The sequence below is a fragment of the Cheilinus undulatus genome, linkage group 11 (genome assembly GCF_018320785.1).
Source record: "Cheilinus undulatus linkage group 11, ASM1832078v1, whole genome shotgun sequence".
Taxonomy (NCBI): Eukaryota; Metazoa; Chordata; class Actinopteri; order Labriformes; family Labridae; genus Cheilinus; species Cheilinus undulatus.
The window spans coordinates 51,391,029-51,414,156 of record NC_054875.1 but is presented as its reverse complement, the minus strand read 5'-3'; the positions used below and the strand labels follow the sequence as shown (position 1 = coordinate 51,414,156).

At 37.5% G+C, this 23,128-nt stretch overlaps 1 long non-coding RNA gene across 1 annotated transcript; it reads left to right on the top strand.

Moving 5' to 3' along the window:
- The first annotated feature begins 16,176 nt into the window (after positions 1-16,176).
- On the top strand, positions 16,177-20,257 carry LOC121516964. The gene is made up of 3 exons (XR_005992528.1): positions 16,177-16,292; positions 17,385-17,477; positions 20,087-20,257. It is a non-coding gene; the product is annotated as an uncharacterized LOC121516964 (long non-coding RNA).
- The last annotated feature ends 2,871 nt before the right edge of the window (positions 20,258-23,128 follow it).

Below are 23,128 nucleotides of genomic sequence, written 5' to 3'. Positions count from 1 at the left end.
GTCCTTGACCTCTCAGTAATTGTTCCCCTCTCAGGTCCTTGACCTCTAGGTCATTTGTCTTGGCTGAGTCATCTTCATAGAGGCTGGTTTGTGCCTTGGAAATCATATTTTTGTTCAGTTGCTTTTTCAGCTTGATAAACTGAAGTAGAAATGTTTTTGTTTGTTTGTTTTTTTTTTGTTTTTTTTTTAATTTTGGTTGTTTGCATCGTTGTAACTTGTTCACAGTAAGGATGATAATGGTTCTCTTTGGAAGTTTTGTTAGATTCAATGCAACATGTTTTTCAGCACAGTTACCATTTTTGTGTTAAATGTAAAGTCACTGCACGTAATATACTAGTAGTCATGTGGTGTCAAAAACATCTTGTGATAAACTGTGCTTGAACTGCATCCATGCATTTTAATGGATTTAGGGACAAATGCACACTCACATCGAGAACAGAAAACAATTGGTATTCAAAGAGCCAAGGCCCAGCCCATGATGTTAACTTTACAAATTAAAGGTTTATGCAATAAAGAAGAGAAGCTGCTTATTAAGACAAAATCTACAGTCTCTAAAACAGAAGGGTTAGGGTTAGGATTACATGATGTGGTCTTAAATCCAGAGTCAGACTTAAATGATGTGGTCTTAAATCTAAAGTCAGGCTTAAATGATGTGGTCTTAAATCTAAAGTCAGACTTTAATGATGTGGTCTTAAATCTAAAGTCAGACTTAAATGATGTGGTCTTAAATCTAAGGTCAGACTTTAATGATGTGGTCTTAAATCTAAAGTCAGGCTTAAATGATGTGGTCTTAAATCTAAAGTCAGACTTTAATGATGTGGTCTTAAATCTAAAGTCAGACTTAAATGATGTGGTCTTAAATCTAAAGTCAGACTTAAATGATGTGGTCTTAAATCTAAGGTCAGACTTTAATGATGTGGTCTTAAATCTAAGGTCAGACTTAAATGATGTGGTCTTAAATCTAAGGTCAGACTTAAATGATGTGGTCTTAAATCTAAAGTCAGACTTAAATGATGTGGTCTTAAATCTAAAGTCAGACTTAAATGATGTGGTCTTAAATCTAAAGTCAGACTTAAATGATGTGGTCTTAAATCTAAAGTCAGACTTAAATGATGTGGTCTTAAATCTAAGGTCAGACTTTAATGATGTGGTCTTAAATCTAAGGTCAGACTTTAATGATGTGGTCTTAAATCTAAGTCAGACTTAAATGATGTGGTCTTAAATCTAAAGTCAGACTTAAATGATGTGGTCTTAAATCTAAGGTCAGGCTTAAATGATGTGGTCTTAAATCTAAAGTCGGACTTAAATGATGTGGTCTTAAATCTAAGGTCAGACTTTAATGATGTGGTCTTAAATCTAAGGTCAGACTTTAATGATGTGGTCTTAAATCTAAAGTCAGACTTTAATGATGTGGTCTTAAATCTAAGGTCAGACTTAAATGATGTGGTCTTAAATCTAAAGTCAGACTTAAATGATGTGGTCTTAAATCTAAGGTCAGACTTTAATGATGTGGTCTTAAATCTAAGGTCAGACTTAAATGATGTGGTCTTAAATCTAAAGTCAGACTTAAATGATGTGGTCTTAAATCTAAGGTCAGACTTAAATGATGTGGTCTTAAATCTAAAGTCAGACTTAAATGATGTGGTCTTAAATCTAAGGTCAGACTTAAATGATGTGGTCTTAAATCTAAGGTCAGACTTAAATGATGTGGTCTTAAATCTAAAGTCAGACTTAAATGATGTGGTCTTAAATCTAAGTCAGACTTAAATGATGTGGTCTTAAATCTAAGGTCAGACTTTAATGATGTGGTCTTAAATCTAAGGTCAGACTTAAATGATGTGGTCTTAAATCTAAGGTCAGACTTAAATGATGTGGTCTTAAATCTAAAGTCAGACTTTAATGATGTGGTCTTAAATCTAAGGTCAGACTTAATGATGTTGTCTTAAATCTAAGGTCAGACTTAAATGATGTGGTCTTAAATCTAAGGTCAGACTTAAATGATGTGGTCTTAAATCTAAAGTCAGACTTAAATGATGTGGTCTTAAATCTAAGGTCAGACTTTAATGATGTGGTCTTAAATCTAAGGTCAGACTTAAATGATGTGGTCTTAAATCTAAGGTCAGACTTAAATGATGTGGTCTTAAATCTAAGGTCAGACTTAAATGATGTGGTCTTAAATCTAAGGTCAGACTTAAATGATGTGGTCTTAAATCTAAGGTCAGACTTAAATGATGTGGTCTTAAATCTAAGGTCAGACTTAAATGATGTGGTCTTAAATCTAAAGTCAGACTTTAATGATGTGGTCTTAAATCTAAGGTCAGACTTTAATGATGTGGTCTTAAATCTAAGGTCAGACTTAAATGATGTGGTCTTAAATCTAAAGTCAGACTTTAATGATGTGGTCTTAAATCTAAGGTCAGACTTAAATGATGTGGTCTTAAATCTAAAGTCAGACTTTAATGATGTGGTCTTAAATCTAAGGTCAGACTTAAATGATGTGGTCTTAAATCTAAAGTCAGACTTAAATGATGTGGTCTTAAATCTAAAGTCAGACTTTAATGATGTGGTCTTAAATCTAAAGTCAGACTTTAATGATGTGGTCTTAAATCTAAGGTCAGACTTAAATGATGTGGTCTTAAATCCAGAGTCAGACTTAAATGATGTGGTCTTAAATCTAAAGTCAGACTTAAATGATGTGGTCTTAAATCTAAGGTCAGACTTTAATGATGTGGTCTTAAATCTAAGGTCAGACTTTAATGATGTGGTCTTAAATCTAAAGTCGGACTTAAATGATGTGGTCTTAAATCTAAGGTCAGACTTTAATGATGTGGTCTTAAATCCAAGGTCAGACTTAAATGATGTGGTCTTAAATCTAAAGTCGGACTTAAATGATGTGGTCTTAAATCTAAGGTCAGACTTAAATGATGTGGTCTTAAATCTAAAGTCAGACTTTAATGATGTGGTCTTAAATCTAAAGTCAGACTTAAATGATGTGGTCTTAAATCTAAAGTCAGACTTTAATGATGTGGTCTTAAATCTAAGGTCAGACTTAAATGATGTGGTCTTAAATCTAAAGTCAGACTTTAATGATGTGGTCTTAAATCTAAGGTCAGACTTAAATGATGTGGTCTTAAATCTAAAGTCAGACTTAAATGATGTGGTCTTAAATCTAAAGTCAGACTTTAATGATGTGGTCTTAAATCTAAGGTCAGACTTTAATGATGTGGTCTTAAATCTAAGGTCAGACTTAAATGATGTGGTCTTAAATCTAAAGTCAGACTTTAATGATGTGGTCTTAAATCTAAGGTCAGACTTAAATGATGTGGTCTTAAATCTAAAGTCAGACTTTAATGATGTGGTCTTAAATCTAAGGTCAGACTTAAATGATGTGGTCTTAAATCTAAAGTCAGACTTAAATGATGTGGTCTTAAATCTAAAGTCAGACTTAAATGATGTGGTCTTAAATCTAAAGTCAGACTTTAATGATGTGGTCTTAAATCTAAAGTCAGACTTAAATGATGTGGTCTTAAATCTAAGGTCAGACTTAAATGATGTGGTCTTAAATCTAAGGTCAGACTTTAATGATGTGGTCTTAAATCTAAGGTCAGACTTAAATGATGTGGTCTTAAATCTAAAGTCAGACTTAAATGATGTGGTCTTAAATCTAAGGTCAGACTTAAATGATGTGGTCTTAAATCTAAGGTCAGGCTTAAATGATGTGGTCTTAAATCTAAGGTCAGACTTTAATGATGTGGTCTTAAATCCAAGGTCAGACTTAAATGATGTGGTCTTAAATCTAAAGTCAGACTTTAATGATGTGTCGTGTGGCTGGCTTAATGTAAAGGGTGATTTTTTTTTTTAAGTAAATGTGCCTAAGGCTGTCTGGAGGTCATAAGTGGTCACAGATGTAACTGATATCTGCTGATATCTGCTGCTAATTTGCTGCTCATACGAACACGATCATATAAAAACACTCCTAAAGTGGTCAGCTCTCAGCACTTCCTCCATTTAAAGGCCTAAATGTCAGACCTCAGCTGAAATTCATCTAATGCACTGTCAACACAGACTCCCTAAGGGGAATGTGGCCAATTATTGCTCAGGTGCACCTGAGGAGGTCTGTTAGAAAAGGTCATCTGCTGTGTCATATCCTTTCTGTGTGTCCACTCAGTTTCAGTCTCAGTCTTGCCTTATTTTTCCTACTAATTTCTCTCAAAGTTAAGCTAATGCCTGATGATGATGGTCATTCTGCTGCTCAGTTTGTTCGTTTGCATAGCATGCTGATGTACAGCTCACAGTCTGCAGAGGAGGAACTGATTTAACACTCTGTCACTTCCAACATATCAATCCGTCTCAGATCTCAACACATAAACAAACTTGGCAGAGGATGTGAAACTTCATCCAGAACCCTTCTGTCATAGCCTGTGCTCTCACCAAGATAGCAACAGGAACATATTTTTATTTTCCATTTTTTTGTTTTTCAGGGGCTAATCCCCATTGTTCCTCATAAATCAGGCTTTTTATAAAAAAATCAAAAGTGGTTTAAAATTACAAGGTTCTCCTTTTCAGCTAACATGCAGGCAGATGCTCATATTCCCATGAGGTGTGTCAGTCATGCTAATGTTTCACACCAGGATCATGGGCATCATGGCTGTATCACCTCTTGATTTCCATTTTGGTATGTACATTAATAAGTCGCTGCCTGCATGAGCCCCATCCCTCACATGCCAACAATCTACATCATGTCAGTTTCACATTTTTTTCCCGTGAAATTCCACATACTCCGTCTGTGCACTCTGCAAATCACTCATTTTGTAGTCAGTCTTTGCAGTTTTACTGCACACACTCAGACACAAGCCAGGAGGGTTTCTAATCTCCACTGAAGAAACGCCAGAATGTGTCAATCCCTGGATAAAAGATCCTCTGAAACAAGAGGAAAAATGTGCAACAGGCCAACTTCAAAATACAACCTAGTGATTCCCAACAGTAAATCTCACTACTTCATTAGTAAAAACTAACCCTAACCTGAAAGTAAATCTCATTATGTTAAAATGAACACCAACCCTAACTCATAAATACCAGCCTGTAGCAACAACTGCATGTTATTGGTCAGTCAGAGGGTCGAAGCTAGTACAGCACCTTAAACACAGAAAAGTTAAAACCACAGATTTGTATTTGTATTGTAGTCTAACCAAGGCACAGGTCTGATGGGGCATAACTGTTGTTTCTACTGCTTGGTTTGATTTAATTTAAGTAATTACCCTTAGTTTCTGTTCATGCCAGCCTTTAATCTACTGGTCTTCTGTTCATTTCTCTGTTGTTTGACTCTTGTGTCCATTTTTCTGTCAGAAGGGTGAGGACTAGTCTCTAAGCACCAGGGCTGGCTCTGTGAATTCAGATGAATAGGAGGTCTTCTGACTGTGGATGAAGGTGGCAGTTGCTCACTGAAAGCAGGACTTACATCATCCCACTGACTCTTCAGAGTTTGAGTCAGACGGATCATTAGGAGTGTCTGATCTAACAGAGCTGAACATCATTACATCTCACATAATAAAATATCAAATATAGGAAAAAGGTCTCAGTGCTTGATGCTTTGAATTCATGGATAATTCTGCAGGGTGTGATATAGTCTTTGCAATAATAAAGTTATGTAAACCAATTGATTTTTATTCATTTGAAGCTACCACTGATCAGTTATTCAGTTGCATCATTTTTGGAGAAAGACAAACTCCAGGTTTTTCTTGTCAAAAGCTGTGAGTAATGTGTGGATTTTTTTTTTTTCTTTTTTTACTTAAACTATTTCGTCCTTGGATGTGTGTTTTGTGAATTCCAATTATGTAAATCTGCCAGACCTTAAAGGGGAACGGTTTTGTCTATGCACTGGAAAACGAGGTGATTCAACCTCACAGACTTCTATAAAGAGCAAACTCAAGCAGAGAGAGAAAACAACTTTGACAGGTGGCACACAGGTGAAATTAAACCAGACGGTATTTTTATTACTCTGCAGTAAAATAACATACCTGGACATAAATGAAAAGGTCAGACTAGTTTGTTCTGTAAGTGTTTGGTTGGAGAAAGTCCTGAACTTGGTTAATTCCTGACAGCAACCATAACAGTCCATCATGGACCAGGTTTTTACCTCTACCTTTTTATCAGAAACTAAACAATTCATGTTAAAGTTCAGAAAAAAAAATCAAAATATAACCAGAGTCTAAAGAAAGGAAAACCACTCAACAAAGACATCCCTAATATCAATCATAATATCAATAATAAAAAAAAAAATTAACTCATTGAGTGCCATTGATGTGTATATATAGGTCATTTAAAAACCAACACTTGAGTGCCATAGACATATATATGTCAAAGTATTTTTTCGGCGGCTGGCACAAGGGGGCACTCTGACACTCCCTGTGAGTAATTTTGGGGCATCTGGGATACGTAGTTGGAACACTACAGTCTGAAGTGACAGTAAATCAAACGACAGAGGTGGAGACCCTGGGGTCAAAGAGCAGAGCGACCGTTCTGGAGGTAATCTAAGCTAAAAGTTTTAACTTAGACGCTGGAAGAAACTTTAAACTTTTGCCTGAGAAATCGCTTACTGACTGAAACTGAAACTGAACTTAACGACAGCGAATCCAGGGATCGGCACTTTGATTGATCTGCCTCGGCCGGTCAAGAGGCTAAAGAATGCCGCGAGGTCCCCCCGTGTGTCGGAGAAATAAGGCAGCCTCTCGCCAGCTGGATGCATACAGCAACAAGCAGGAGAGGACGTGGGCGTATGGGGGGTCCTGTGGAGGCCGTCCAGCTCCAGAGTGTGAATGACAGTGACTGGAAGCATTGTTATGTATTTTACAATAAAATAACAGTTGTAATACAATTTTCAGATGTCTTTTATGTCATTGAAGGCAAAGACTCTCTTTCACAAAAATGCATTTTTCTCAGCTTTCTAGAAAAACGTGGTGTTTTTGGTGAAACTAGCCTCTATTCAACTTCAGATAAATCAAGAACAGAACAAGCTAAAAAAAAAAAAAGTTTTTTTTTTCATGATGAAATAGAGAAATTCTTCTTTCATTTGAGCTTTTTGGTGTTTTCAGAATCATAGTACAACAGCAACATAGTACATATGTTGCTGTAGTTGACTCAGAGCTGCTGAAGAACAGGAGTGATGGGATTTCAGGACTGGACTCTGGAGACCAGTCAGGACTGGAGAAGCTGAAGTTTATAAAGGGAGCTGTTTTTGATATGACTGTTTAGAAACATGAACTAGCTAGTGTTAGCTAAGAAGCACGATGAATGATGCCATGCCCTTCACCTCCTCCATGCAGCATTATTCACTGAATACAGAGTAAATCCAAATGACTGTCCATACTTTGTAGATTCTAATCCTGGCAGCAGTGATGATTCTCCTCTTCTCTGGATATCCTGGCATATAAACATCTAACTTTTCTGATTGGACTGAGAGTGTCCCCTGTCCATTGGTCCAATGTGATAAAAACTTAGTTATGGTCAGTATCTCTGTTCTCCTGCAGCTGCCAGCTGATGTAAACATGCATTGTTAAAATAGCAGGGCAGTGCTGCAACTCCAAGCAGCATCAGTGGTAGCTGCTACTGTCCTAAACTCTTTTTGCCCTCCAGCCCTCTGAAAGCCATGAATATTCACCTAAAAGTGAAAGAGCAGAACTTGTTTATACCTTCTATCTAATCACCACATTTCAATGTTTCTGCTTTAAAACTCATGGATATAAAGGATATATGTACACTACAGCTGTAAATTCAGTTCCTCTGCCTCTAAACACAAAAACTCTCAGGATTTGATATTTGACATATCTAAACAAATGTACCCAGTGAGGTTGATCTTGATCTCAAACCTTCCTGAAAGGATTTGAAGAACAAAGTTCTTGATGGCGTGGTTGCTGTCCTGGTCCCCATGGTCTGAGCATTCTCCCTGATACAGTCCAGTCTTTTTAGCTCTGTTTACTTCATCAGCACCAGACCACACCCTCTCTGTGTTTTTATTCTGTTGAGTACTTGTGGACGCCTCAGTGGCATTCTGAAAAATGCTTCACTAGGACACAAACGAGCGTGAGTGGTTCACTAAAGGTCAGAGCTACTTTGCTGCTTTCCACGTCTCGTCCATCCTGGCTTCAAAAACAAACAGATGTGCTTCAGATGAAAAGGTTAAGAGCAAGCCAACAACAATGTGTGAGCTTTTTTTCTTTTCTGGTTTAAAGAGACACTGTCACACATTTGAGGATTAACCATTTATACCCTAAGAGATGAAAGTCATAATGTCATCTCCTGAGGGAAATACAGACAGAAGAGGAGAATACAGAAAGAAGAGGAGAACACAGACAGAAGAGGAGACCACAGACAGAAGAGGAGACCACAGACAGAAGAGGAAACCACAGACAGAAGAGGAGAATACAGACAGAAGAGGAGACCACAGACAGAAGAGGAGACCATAGACAGAAGAGGAGACCATAGACAGAAGAGGAGACCACAGACAGAAGAGGAGACCACAGACAGAAGAGGAGACCACAGACAGAAGAGGAAAACACAGACAGAAGAGGAGACCACAGACAGAAGAGGAGACCACAGACAGAAGAGGAAAACACAGACAGAAGAGGAAACCACAGACAGAAGAGGAGACCACAGACAGAAGAGGAGACCACAGACAGAAGAGGAGAACACAGACAGAAGAGGAGACCACAGACAGAAGAGGAGACCACAGACAGAAGAGGAAACCACAGACAGAAGAGGAAAACACAGACAGAAGAGGAGACCATAGACAGAAGAGGAAAACACAGACAGAAGAGGAGACCACAGACAGAAGAGGAAAACACAGACAGAAGAGGAGACCACAGACAGAAGAGGAGACCACAGACAGAAGAGGAGACCACAGACAGAAGAGGAAAACACAGACAGAAGAGGAAACCACAGACAGAAGAGGAGACCACAGACAGAAGAGGAGACCACAGACAGAAGAGGAGACCACAGACAGAAGAGGAAACCACAGACAGAAGAGGAAAACACAGACAGAAGAGGAGACCACAGACAGAAGAGGAAACCACAGACAGAAGAGGAAACCACAGACAGAAGAGGAGACCACAGACAGAAGAGGAGACCACAGACAGAAGAGGAGACCACAGACAGAAGAGGAGAACACAGACAGAAGAGGAAAACACAGACAGAAGAGGAGACCACAGACAGAAGAGGAAAACAATCTGAATCTTTATTATGACTGTTATTGCACATTAATGGTGTTAGAGTATGTACTTTAGATGAGTAAAATGTCTAAGGAGATAGACAGCTGCTGACGCCTTTAGCAGCACAGTCCAGCAGGTCTTTGGTGTTTTTCTTCTACCTGTTAGGGGAGAATTGATCATCCACTGGTAGGGCTGTCCTGTAAACAAAACCATCTTCACCTTCGTATGCATGCTGGTACATTTAATCTCAGTTCGTTTGAACCAGAGATCCAGAGTCAACATCAGAGATTTTTACCACGTCTGTTTTGACCTGTAACCCTTCAAGATTGAAGTTAATTTGGGTCTTCCTGTCACATCTTCCTGCATGGTAACATTTTTATTTTTAGTTCTTCGATGCCAGGATTAGTAGAGAGCTCAGAACATGAAAACAGTTTTTTGTAGCACTTGTCACCCGTCTTCTTCTTAACCCAGTGACTCAGCAGCCCCAGACATGTCTAATGATCCCTGTTAGAGGCCCATCACCTGTGTAGCCTGCCTGCTCTGAATGCTAATCCCTGCTAATGTCACAGCTTCAAACGCTAACAGAACAGATTATATGAACCATGTGTCAAGGAAAGACAGAAATCTTTTTTTAAAATCTGTCAACCTTCGTTTTTTCCTCTGCAGGATTCTTTAATGTCCCCTTAAACAGTTTTCTGATGAACTACCTAAATCTTTAAAACACTGCAGCTACTTTCAGTATGTTTCAGTCACAGTTAAGGACATTTTTGATGTCTTTCTCTACCTGCTGTGATGTCCATGACACCATGTGATGTTTGGTGTTAGCCTGAGCCTGTGTGTGATTGCAGCTCCTTGATAAGAGTGATGTCTCACCTGGGCTCAGTGTGTGTAGGTTATTTAAGCTCCTGCAGTCACACACTCTCTCTGACCTGGCCTCCACACAGGTATACCTCACTCTGGTTTAGTTATGTTAGATTAGGTTGAGCTTTAGTTACTGTACTCATGTGGTCTTCACTCATGCACATCCCACACTGCTGACTTAGATTCTTCATGTTGCAAATATTTAATTTGTTCTAATTTGAAAAAAATGTTAGGTAATTTGGTCTACTTTGGATTTTCTGACTCTTAGTTTGGTTTTATGTGGTTTAATAGTAAATTGAAGTTGACTTGATTATTCAATGTGGTCTAGTTTTAGTTCATTTTGGTCTGATTTGGCTTAATTAGAGGAATTGTTTGATTGGAATGTTTGGTTTGGTTTAATTTGGTCTGATTTGAAAGAAAATAAATAAAATAAATAAAGTGTTGTTTAAAACTTGGTTTTGTCTCCCTTCTTCATTGTGACCACCAGAGCCAGGTAATGATCTGTTTAAGGACAAATAGTCCCACCTGTCCTTGTCCTTTAAATGTCTAAGGTGTAATTCACAATGGCTCCTTGGTGTAGAATGTGTTTTTTTTAAAAAGAGGCTGTTTGGCAGCATTAACCTAATCTCCTCTCACACCTACTTCCTGGCAGTATTCTCAGGTATTAAAGACACTTTTTATGAAATCATCTACTCTCAGATTATGTTGTTCACTTTTACTGAACCTATATATATTAGGGCTGTCAATAGATTAACATTTTTAATTGTGATTAATCTCACAAATTCCATAGTTAAGTCATGATTAATCGCAAATTAATCGCACTTTTTTTGTCTGTTCTAAATGCCCCTTACAGGACTATTTCTCAAGATTCAAATACCCTTAACAACATGAGTGGACAACAATACTTTTTTTTATGCAAATCTTTGTTCATGTCAACACAACAGATAATGTCCAGAACATTTCCAGTCTAATCTCAAAGATACTGAATGCTCTATAAATCTTCTGAGAGCATAACATGGTAAACTCAAGCCCACCAAGCCACAATAGATGAAGATACTGACCTTAATGTAACATTACTGAATAATACCACAGACCTGTAGAAGTTAACTCCTCTGTGATCATTCCTGGATCCTTCACACTAAAGCAGAGAACTTTGGTCTCACATGGGGGAAATAAAGGCTCACAATCATCCCTCAACAGCACTCACAACAGGATGATACAAAAAGACTAAATACAGTCAGAGAATTACACTACAGATTACTCAAGCATTTTTTTCTTCATAAATAAAGGGGACCTACAGCCTAATAATGCCTTTTAGCTTATATAATGATACTCTACAGAGCTTCTTCACTCTCAGGCTCACCTGTAACCTCTGCTCCCCTGTCACACACCAGCCTCTGCTGCTCTGTCTCCTCCTCATCATGATGCAGCTGTAGGCCTATATTCACCAGCGTCAGACCCTCCTATAGGGACTGCAGTCTTTGACACTTTTGCAGCATCTTGATTGTTTTTTTTGTTGTTGTTGTTGTTTTTAATTTGGCGTTTATTTACTGTTCCAGTCAGTCGTTTCAGTAAGTTTAGTTTTGTCCGAATACTTTCACTTTCAAGCAGGAGCTGAGTCGGCATGGGAGCGGGAGTAAACGGACCTTTATGAGACGTGATCGGGCCAGTCAACGGTCAATATAAAGGGTCAGCGCGGCTGTAGTGCCGGTCCATAGCAGATATAAATAAATGAATAAATCATACTGGCCAAAAAGTGCGTCGACCCACCAGGAAATGCCCGGTATGCCAGCCCAGAGGAAAAGAAAATCCAAAAAGAGATCTCAAAAATGTTTCATTTACTTCTCCTAGACAACTATGAGATCTGTGTGACACCAAACTGAGACTAAGGTGTATTTCTCCTGTCTCTCATTTTTTTCTCCTGAGCAATAAGATGCACTGAATCTCAGTTTAGTCTCCATTGAAGTCTTAGAAGAGATCTCATCAGCCTCTAATTTAATTCTCAAAGTTTCTCAACTTTTGTCTCTCTTTGTGATCTCAGGTAGAGAAATAAAAGAGCTCTCTTTATGAACTCAATCTACTCTCATCCCAGCTTCAGTTCATGCATCTCACTCTTAGCTCACACAGAGCTGATGAAGAGCTCTCTGCAAGCACTCATTGAATTCTCAGACTTAGATACATATTTTGGTGGTTTTTATTCACCTGATATCTTATTGATTTTATTGTAATCCACACAATATTTTTTATTTATTATTGTGCACAATGAATTGTTGAAAATGTGTAATTGTAGGCTGCAAAGATCTTCTGCTTTTATATTAATTATATGTTCTATAAATCCTTTTAAGTACTGCACTGCACATGATTCAGTTTTGTCACAGAGCACATAAAAGACGTAACACATGTTGTAAAATAAAAAACTAAATTTATTTGTAACTTGAAGGCTATAAAGTGTCTATTTCAACAAAGTATTTACATAAAGTCCTGTATATTATTTCCCCAGATGTCATTTAAAAATACCACTATCATTGCCTCCAATAACACATTTGTGAATGAAATTACTCATCAGAACAACAAACAGAATGCTACACTATGACCCTTGCATCTGGTTTATATAATGCTGAAAAAAGCATTACATTTTACGTGGATGATCTCCAGAGTTTGTAGAGCTTTTGGGTTCTGTTCCCTCCTCTTGGTTTTTAGCTGAACTGTCCTTAAATGACAGGTCATCATCAAACAACAGGACATAATCAAATATCATCCAAAGTACGTTCCCTAACAAACTCTGATAGGTGATCAACAACTGTATGGATGTGAAATGGCTGTTCAGGTTCAACATGAAGTCCAGAGTGATGCATCTCACTTGTTTGTCCACAGCACTGGGATGTTTGGTTGGCGTTACGTAGGTCACACAAATCTGTGATCAAACAGTATTCCAGGTCAGTACAGTCATCAGCCTTCAGATACGCTTCAGAACTGGTCACTTGCAGTCATCTGGCCTCAAGTCTGATGATTCTAGAGAAAAACCAAAGAGGTGGAATATACTGTACCAATTTCTTATCGCTTGGTAATGAGTCATGCTGGAGTAAACTGAGATGGTTGCTTTACATTTTTGCACATTCATTGTGTTACCTCCGTTCTCCTCTCTTTGTGTGTCCCGATGAAAACAGGGTATAACAGTAAAAAGTCACCATATTTGACACTAACTTGCCAATTTATAAGTCATCCAGGCCAAATCCTGTTATAAATCCCCCTTTTATGAGATTATACTGTGAATGTTTTATTGGATCTGTTAAAGAGAGGTGCTGGTTTACTTAAACAGAAACTTTGGATGCTGTAATTTGTGCTATTAAACTGTACTGGGTTATACTCAGACATGTTCTTAATATTTTGTGAATCCTACGTATAAATGTGATCTTAGCAGACTGTCCTTTCAAATTTAATTGAATTTTCATATGTATAAAATCATTAAAGAATGTAGTCAGAAGCAATGGAGCTGAGAGAAGAAAAAACAGATGGCCAGTTTTAAATAAAATACCAAAAGTTCAATTTAAGTAAAAGTAAAGGTGTTAAAATAAGAATTTGGTAACAGTTAAAGTTACCCATATGAATAGTACTTGAGCAGAAGTCTGAAAGTATGTGTAGTGTATTGTAGTGTAGTTTAGTATATTGTACTGCAGTGGACTGATCAATAAAATGTGTCTCCAAAATGTAGTGGAGTGGAAATATCAGTAGGTTTTAGTAAAGTGACAATATATAAAAATTCCTCACCTTTCTTCTGTATCTTCTGTACTTTGTTGGCTCTTCACTTTTCTTCTCCAGTGTGAGTCGTACTTATGTGCCATTTTCAAACATATTTAAAATATGCCTGTAAAAAAACAAAAGTGGAAATAAGCATTTCATAAACTAAACATAAATTCATAATACCGTATGTCTATCTATTTTTAAAACACAAATGATCACAAACATGCATGCATGCACAGTTTACAGGTTATTTACACAAATATGAGAGAAGCAATGCTGACTAGCTGGAACAAGACTAAAATCTGTTTAATAAGATATTTTTTTCTGTACATACAATGAAAAAAGGTATGTTATGGTAGCAATTTTATTTTCAATTATATCAACATAAAGCAACACATATTTAATTAATGAAGACTTAAAGACGTGTGGGCGATCAACCAGCTACACAGCTGTTTAAAATTTACCAGGTATTTAAATAAAACTGGGCTACATGTATGAATCAGCTGTAATGGTTTAAAAAGCCAGACGTTTGAACTGATATGGCCATTACAATAAAGAATTTTAAGTATTTCCTTCTTCATTTAATTAATATTTTTATTTTATTTACATTTTTTTCAGGTTTTGAGTGCCTGGTTTTTGCCTTTTAAACTGGATACTGTCTGCAGTGTTTGTCAACTTCTATAGCTGATCTTCTGCATTTTGTCGTTTTCAGATAAAGATATTTCCCTCAGCATTATGATATGAAACTATCAGTAGTAGTTAATGATTTGGGACCTTACTCAGCTCTGATCAGAGTTTATCACAGTAAACAGGGGACGCTGTTTAGCAGGTTACCATTAACTTTAGCTAGCGGGGCAGAGGGCAACCTGACTCAAATTAGGGATGAGTAGCGTCTTTTTCATGTATATAATTAAGTTACATTACATGTTTATACGTTTTTTTAAAGAGTTGATGCCCTGAAGTCGCTTCAGTTACTCCTTACCCCCTATCATCTGCGTCTGTCTGTCCGTGTTCAACTGCAGGGAGAGGAGAGGGAGGTTGGACTGAACCACTTTGGAGCACTGGAGGGGGGGCAGGGACGGTCTTTAAAATCTTTAACCAGATTAATTTGCGTATGCAACCCAAAGAAGGTCATTCAAGGCATATCATGTAAAACATAACTACATGTTTTTGATGAAATTAGCATTTTTTGGGGGGGTGGGGGCAATTCAGTGATTGTCTAGGATTGAGGGGGTCCAAAACACCCCCTCCCCTTGATTTTCACCTATGCACACGTAAAATCATTCAACTGATGAAAACGTCCCAGTGGCAGATACTTTTTCTTAAAATGCAACATAAATAACTTTAGATTGGGCTGTTAACAAAGAAATAGTAGAAAAGTGTTGCTTTATCCACTTACCACTCACAGAAGTTGCATTTGGCCCAAATCTTGAACTGTGAACCCAGCCGCAACGTCGTCAATTGATTGGAAGAGAGCGCCATCAGTCACTTACACTGCATCCTGATTGGTCAATCCAAACGGGGCTGAGTTAACGTTCGTAGTGTAGCGGAGTAACGGAATGGAGCGCGACACCGTCTCAGGACGAAGAAGAAGGTCAGCCACATCTTTGTCAAACGAAATGTTGATAAAAGTAAGAACATTTTAGAGTATCTTGTTCGAGTATCTTGTCCTGATACTTCCTGAAGAAACTGGTCGGCATATGTGGTAAAAAGTAAAGCTAGCTAGCCAGGCTGTTAGCCAGAACCTCATGTAGTTTGGAGCTTGTGTAGGTTAGCTAACTGCTAACTTACTGCAGTAACATTTAATCATGGGAGAATCACCTGGATGCCCAATTTATGTAAATAACATACAGTCTGAGGGAAAACCATTCTCTCTTTCATTTAGTAAGACTGTGTTTTTATGTGTGTGTGTACACATATATACAGTATATGTATTTAAATAGTCACAGTCTGGGTTTTTATCTCATGTTCCTTCAGGATCCCTCTGTGTTGCTGCTGTTTCTCTGGTGGATTTTAGATGATGTTTTTATATGTGTGTACACATATATACAGTATATGTATTTAAATAGTCACAGTCTGGGTTTTTATCTCATGTTCCTTCAAATCCATCAAATGTGTTGTACTCTGTTCCCAAATACAAGACATAATGACAGGATGAATTAAGTTTAAGCACCTTTTTAAGTTGGCTAATTAAAATGTGATGCACTTGTATGTATTTAACAGAATGGATGGCCCAGCTTATCCAAATATATCAGCATGAGTTGTACTCTGTTCCCAAATACAAGACATAATGACAGGATGAAGTAAGGAGTTTAAGCACCTTTTTAAGTTGGCTAATTAAAATGTGATGCACTTGTATGTATTTAACAGAATGGATGGCCCAGCAGCAAACACTAAAAAGGAGCTGCCCAAAAGAGCAAGAAAACCCAAAGAAGAAGAAACGTGTCTATGAACCAGCCCCTGACTCACCTAGAGATGACCAAGATGGTGACTGAGCTAGTGTTTTACTGCATGGCTTAGCTGTCTGTAAAGTGACTGTTACTTTGAATATTTTGAATCTATAACTGGTATTATTATCAATGAATCTGCAGCTTCAGGCACAAACACTGGTTTACAGGATTTTTGTAAAGAAATGACAGAGAAGTGAGAGTAATCCTCCAGTCCAATTGAAACTGTGTGTATTTTAGTGGAAGAATTTTGCAGCTCGGTTGGTCAAATCATCACTACATTTAGGGCTGGGAGATTGATTTGGAAATGTTTTTATTATTACTTATCTAAATCTCTCATTTGAAAAAATAGATGCTGTTTTGCCTGGAAGGGCATGAAATTGCAAATAGATATGAAGTTGATACTGCAGAAGTTGATTTGCCACTTGTTTGCTGATTTTAGGATTTAACTGTTTAAAATGTATTGACAATTTACTGAACATTTTCAGCAGCTTGACCTTAACTAAAGGCAATTTTGAAGAGAGGACAGGCCAGGAGACAAAAACAGAAGAATATCAAGAACAAAAGTTTGCTAAATACAATCTTTTCATTCAACAGCATTGTAAAAAGCTAAAAATTGATATAAAATGAATTATCTCCCATAAAAACACTCCCAACAGCACACCTGGACACAGATCATGACCCTTTTCTATCCTACTCTATTCTCAACAGTTTATTGGTTTATACATTAATAATAGTGAACTTTATTTGCATAGCACCTCTGATACAATTATTGCAACTCAAAGTGCTTTACAACAAAGAATTACAGCATCAGGTGTGTCATAGAAAATGTGTATAAAATTAAAATGCATAATCATAAAATAATAAAATGAAAAACAAAGTGAAAAGATAGAATATGGAGTGCATAAATTAAATAATGAACACTACTTAAAAGAGTCACATGAGTGCAGAAGTGTCAGGAAAATGCACAATTAGGCTACTAAATTTAATGCTATGTAAAGGCATAAGTAAAGAGAAAGTTTGTGCTAAGGTCTAAGAGGATTAGAATTGAGACCAATAGGATATAGTAGCATGTTTCTTGCATCACTTATTCCATCTTCTTTTCGATGATTTTTTTTTTTTTTTAATGCAGAGGAGTGCCAAAATGCTGTAGTATTTGGGAAACACGGAAAGGTGCCAGATGGAAAGACAGTCCTGGATCAGTCCAAAGTCAGTGGAATTCTAAGTAAGTACACTGATCATTTAGTAGTTAAAAAAAGAAATGTTATGGAAAACTGTTGGAAATTAATTGGTAAAAACATGTGGGAACCCACTATAGAGAGCCAAAGGTGTTTCCCTTGGGACGTTATTTTGGAAAAATATATGTGGCAGTGAACAGCGAGAGATAACTAATCATTTGATCATGTTTGAATTGTGTCATGATTTACACATATGATGCTGGTCAATTTAAAATACAACAACTCATAAAGTCACAGATGTTGAAAAACTGTAGGAGACTGTGAAAATATGTAATTAGAAAGACAGCACACGCAAGAGTTGCACAGGTGACGTCATGCTAACTACAGCTGTTGAATCCAGTGTTAACATGATGCCGGTGTGTTTTGTGCTGGGACGTAGGTACACATATATTGGCTACATTGGCTCTTGCTTGTTCTTTGGCTATCTGGCTGAAAAGGAACATGAGTCACTGGATAAAGCACATCAGGCAAGATACATTTGTGCATCTAACAGCTAAGCTCATGCTACTGATGCATAGTATGTTGTACAAGATGAGAGTATTAGTTTACTGTCTGGGTTGATACAAAACTACTAAATTCTTAACTATTTTCATGCTTATTTTTTTTAATAACAGCAGGGTAACATTTTGTAGTGATATACATTAACAAATGTTTGATTCATTCACAGTTCATGGGATCAGAAATTAAGTTGTCTTTTGTTATTTACTGTCATACATATTAGGGGTGCCGTGATTTTCCAAATCCTTGATTTGATTGGATTTTCAATTTTAGGGTCACAATCAATTAGATTCTTGATCTTCTGTTCTCTTTAGCACAGATGGCAATACCACTTTTAGACTGTCTAATCTAGATTAATTGCTTTTATGCAATGATAACTCATTTAATTTTGGATTCGTCATTTAAAAGATGGTTTACATGGTGTCATGAGTGATATAATCTCCATTATTTGTTAACAGTGTGCCACACTATAGCCTTATTGTCAAATTGAGATAATTTATTAACAATACAATTTAAAAATAAACTATTTTCTTGTTGACAACGTTAATTTTGTTGGCACAACTCATTTGGAAGGCAATAGATCAGGGTTCATTTTGACAGTTTTTAAAATGAAGTCTCAGTCTTAGTCTGTAGATTAAATGCTGTTTAGTTTAAGTCACTTTTTAAACATTTATAACCTTTTATAGTTTTAGTCTAGTTTTAGTCCATAAAGATTTTAGTCTTGACCTTTAATCCAAGCATTTATTTTCTTACCTGAACCTGGAACCAAACCATGGTAGTGTGTTCTCTGCACTCTGCCAAACCTGCTTTCTACAGCTGAGAGGCAGAAGAAATACAGATGCATTGTTTTTTGACAGATTTACCCACAGTGGAGAAATATCACAGATTTTGATTGAAAGAAACTTAATTACATTTTACATTTTAGTCTAGTTTTAGTCATCTTAATGAAAACTAAAGTTACTTTGAGTCAGTTTTTGTCATCAAAGATCTATTTTTGTTAGTCTTTGTCTAGTCTTTCTCATGTAAAAAGGCTGTCCACGTTCATTTTTAGTCATAGTTTTAGTCGACGAAATTAACACTGCAACATGTTGATTTCAGAAAAGCAGGAGTAAGTTTGGTTCATGTGTTTCCTATATCAGCAGTTGCCATGGTGTCTTAATTGGCACTTTCAGGTTAGAGGACGTAATGTTCACTTGCAGTACAGTGGCCACAACCACACTATGCTCTGTTTATTGTCCCTCTTGGCCTTCCTGCTTTACATGACACTGGGGGCGTGGCTAAATCCTCAATTATTCTTTTGATTTTGAAGGTCGGGATCACAATGTCATTCCCATTAATATCCGATTTAAATCGAGATAGAAAAATACATATTTTTTTCCAGAAATAAGGTCCCATAAGGTCCACTAGAAGGGGCTGACTTTGGCTTTCTATATGGAACTCTGAGAATGGTTGACTGCAACTTTCTCATTCCCAGGTTGTCCAACACAAGTGTTTGGGGTTGTGACACAAGACTGTGCTAGAGTTCTGCACTGGGCCTTTAAGAAGCTTGTGTCAGAAATTTATTCCCCTCAAATGCCCTTAATCAATTGTAATTGATAACCAATAAACTAATAGTTGAAAATCTAAAAAAAACAGTTTTAACATCAACCTGTGTCAACCAAGTGTTTTTGTTTTTCAGTAAAGCTTCATCTACCTCATGCACTGATTAACATGCATTTAACCATCAACTTTTTTAATCTAAAGAAATGCAGCATTATTTTCAAAAATGAAGTTGTTGTAATTCTAGTTTTTATTTCTAGTTTGTTTTTCCCTTTGTCTTCTGCCCTTTCTCCTCACATTCATCACCACATATAGCTAAATTGGTCCATACTTTCTAAAGTATTGGGACCCCATATATCATGTAGCTACATTTAATGTTGTGGTTGTTTCAAGGTTTTCAGTGTCCCCAGTTTTACTGCGTTCTCTTGTGTGAACCATAGAGATATTACAATAAGAATTTTCAATATCAGGATAGTAAAAAATCTCTACTGTTGTGATAACTGCTGTTAGATTATCCAAGTTTTAATTAGTGCTGTTTTTCTTTCTTTTATTCTTGCAGCTTACATCATGCGCTGTAGTGCACTGGATGGATGGACACCGGTTGAGAAAAGTAAGGTCTAAAAAGCTGTCATAAACAAATGTCCCATGAGAGCTACAAACACATGGACAATTGATGAGATGACCATGTTTAAAAAAGCCCTTATATACAATGCTGCATGATGGGCCTTAAAAAAGTTGTTGAATGTTGTGTGTTGTAAAGCTGTGCTGATACTTCTCGAAACATTGTTAGAGACATTGTTTGTCCATGTCTGTGTACTGAAAAATGTAGTTTTACTGATAAGAGGCACATTTATGGTTCCGATTTTATAAGGATGACAATGGTGGAGTAGCCTTAGCTGTTGTTGAAGTGCTAACATGTTATTACAGCTATCATAAATACTCAGTTGGGATTGAACTGTTTGTCAAAGTCGATTTACTACTGTTGTTAGTGCACTTTAATAAAGACTTACTAGTACCAACATTGCTGTGTGTGAGTGTTCATATATCTATTCTTCTATATATGGGTGTGTGTGGGGGCGGGGGTGTCTCAAGTATGACTCCCTCTAACCTCCAATTATTCTGTCTCACCTATTTCTCCTAGTGAATTTTAGGAGAAATAGGTGAGAATCACTTATTGCTCCATAGTAGCTCCAGTAATGCTCATTTCTTTTCCAAATGAGAAACAAAAGAGCCAATAAAAACACTGAACTGAGATTAGCAAGGTATCTCTCATAAGTCTCAAGAATGACTCCCTCTAATTATTCTGTCTCACCTATTTCTCCTAGTGAATTTTAGGAGAAATAGCTGAGAAACATTTCAGACAAAATAGAAACCAAAATGAGGCTGAGATGAGAATCACAACTTTGTCTCACAAGCAATAGAAGAGCAAGCTTTGAGCAGTAGATTTTTCCTCTGGGAGATAGCGAGTCCATCACTGCTTGCAGTTGTCTGAGCGTAAACAATCCAGCATGGTGAGGGGGGCGGCTCTCTGCTTTAGCGGTGTGCTCGGCTAGCGAGTGGTACGGGGTGTTTAAGACTCTACTAGTACAAAATCCTGCTAACTCTGTTCATGTCGACAGCAAGAGAAATTAACTTCAGTCTTATCCGGCATAATACGAAAGCTGAACCTGTCATTCAAAAGTCTCTGTCCTTTATCCATTTCTGCTCGCTTGTACCGCATCACGACGGCGTCACTTCCTGATGTGACAAACTACGGGGTGGGTCGAGGGTCACACAGAACGCGCATGCGTTAGTCACGCATCAAAAAAAAAAGTGCCGTTAAAAGTAATTTGAGTTAACTTTGACAGCCCTAATATATATATATATATATATATAATTATTATTATTAGGGCCCGAGCGCCGACCCTCGGTGCGAGGACCCTATTGAAACTGTAGCTGTTCTTCTGACTGCAAAATCGCTAATTTGGGGCCCTTAACATGCTCAAAAACTCACCAAATGTCATCCAAAATTGTCCCCCAGGGGAAATAACAACGTTTTGGTGGAATTTCGCAAATCCATCCAGCAGTCGCCACTGGGCGGGGCCAGAAGTGAGATAGGGCCGTGGGTAACACCTACATGCACCAAAATGGGTACACATATGTATCATGATGAGACGAACAAAAAATTACATAATAGCCATCCTCTAAAATGTACAGGGAATGCACTACAAACCGTTTTTCATCCAATTTTGGCGTTTTTGGAAAAGCACACATTTTGCATTTGAACAAACTCGTCCTAGGGCGTTCAACTGATGGACTCCAGAATTTTTTGCATAAACTAGACCCCCTGGAGATCTTAAGTTGTGCCATCTGTGACTTTTCATCAGTAGGCGGGGCCGTAATAGGGGCCCGAATTTGCCCTATTTTTTATGTTTTTTTACAGTAAAATTTACACTTTAAGGCCTTAGAACTTTTTAGTGCTTATGTCAATCATCACCAAATGTTACATGGATAATTACACATTGGTCCTGAATACAACCATGCATCAATATCATCAGTTGGCCACAGCGCCCCCTTCTGCCAGGTGAACATTTACACCCTTAATTTTTCATGTCTGTTTTATGGGTTGCCACAAAGAAATTCACCAAAAATACACCGCTCATTCTAGGCCTATGATTGTCGCTGTGCTTAAGGATCATCATCAGAGCTACAAAAACGCCATTTGCACCCATGCCAAAATCCCAACAGGAAGTCCACTACCACTGCCCCAAATCCAATATACCTCAATTTTTGGGACAATTACACACTGAACACTGATGTAACTTTGGTGGAGATCGTTCTATGGCAACACATCAGTGAAACACTGAACACGCCCACATGAAAACACCTCATAATGGCGACCTCCTCTGATGCAAATGGGTCTTTTCTGCATTTTGTCTTATTGTGTTGAACCTTTATAGCTCTGATTTTCACATAAAATCCTCAGTATCTGTCCCAGTATGAACATGACTCATTAACAGATACCCCAGTGGCTATGGCGGCTGTTTTTATTTTTCACCATTGGACAGGAAATGGGTCATTTTTGCGGTACTCTTACTGTTTTTGACCTAGAATGCTCTGATTTGGACTTGAATTCCTCAATATCTGTCCCAACATGGACATGTTTCATCAATAGATACCCCAGTGGCCATGGCAGCTGTTTTGATCCTTCGCCATCTGACAGGAAGTGGGTGTAACTCTCATATGAAACACCTGATTGCCTTCAAATTTCACATGTATGATCAGGGTCTGCCTCTCTACAAATTTCAGTGTTAATTTCATGGCTTAGCTCTAGCGCCCCCTACTGTAAGATTCAATTACACTTCAAAAATTAAAATTCCAATCTTTTTATGATTTTACATGATAAATACTCCTCCCTCATCACTCCTATGTATCAACATCAGACATCCAAGTGGCAATGTCGGCCATTTTGATCCTTCGCCATCTGACAGGAAGTGGGTGTAACTCTCATATGAAACACCTGATTGCCTTCAAATTTCACATAGATGATCAGGGTCTGCCTCTCTACAGATTTCAGTGTTCATTTCACAGTTCTGCTCTAGCGCCCCCTACTGTAAGATGC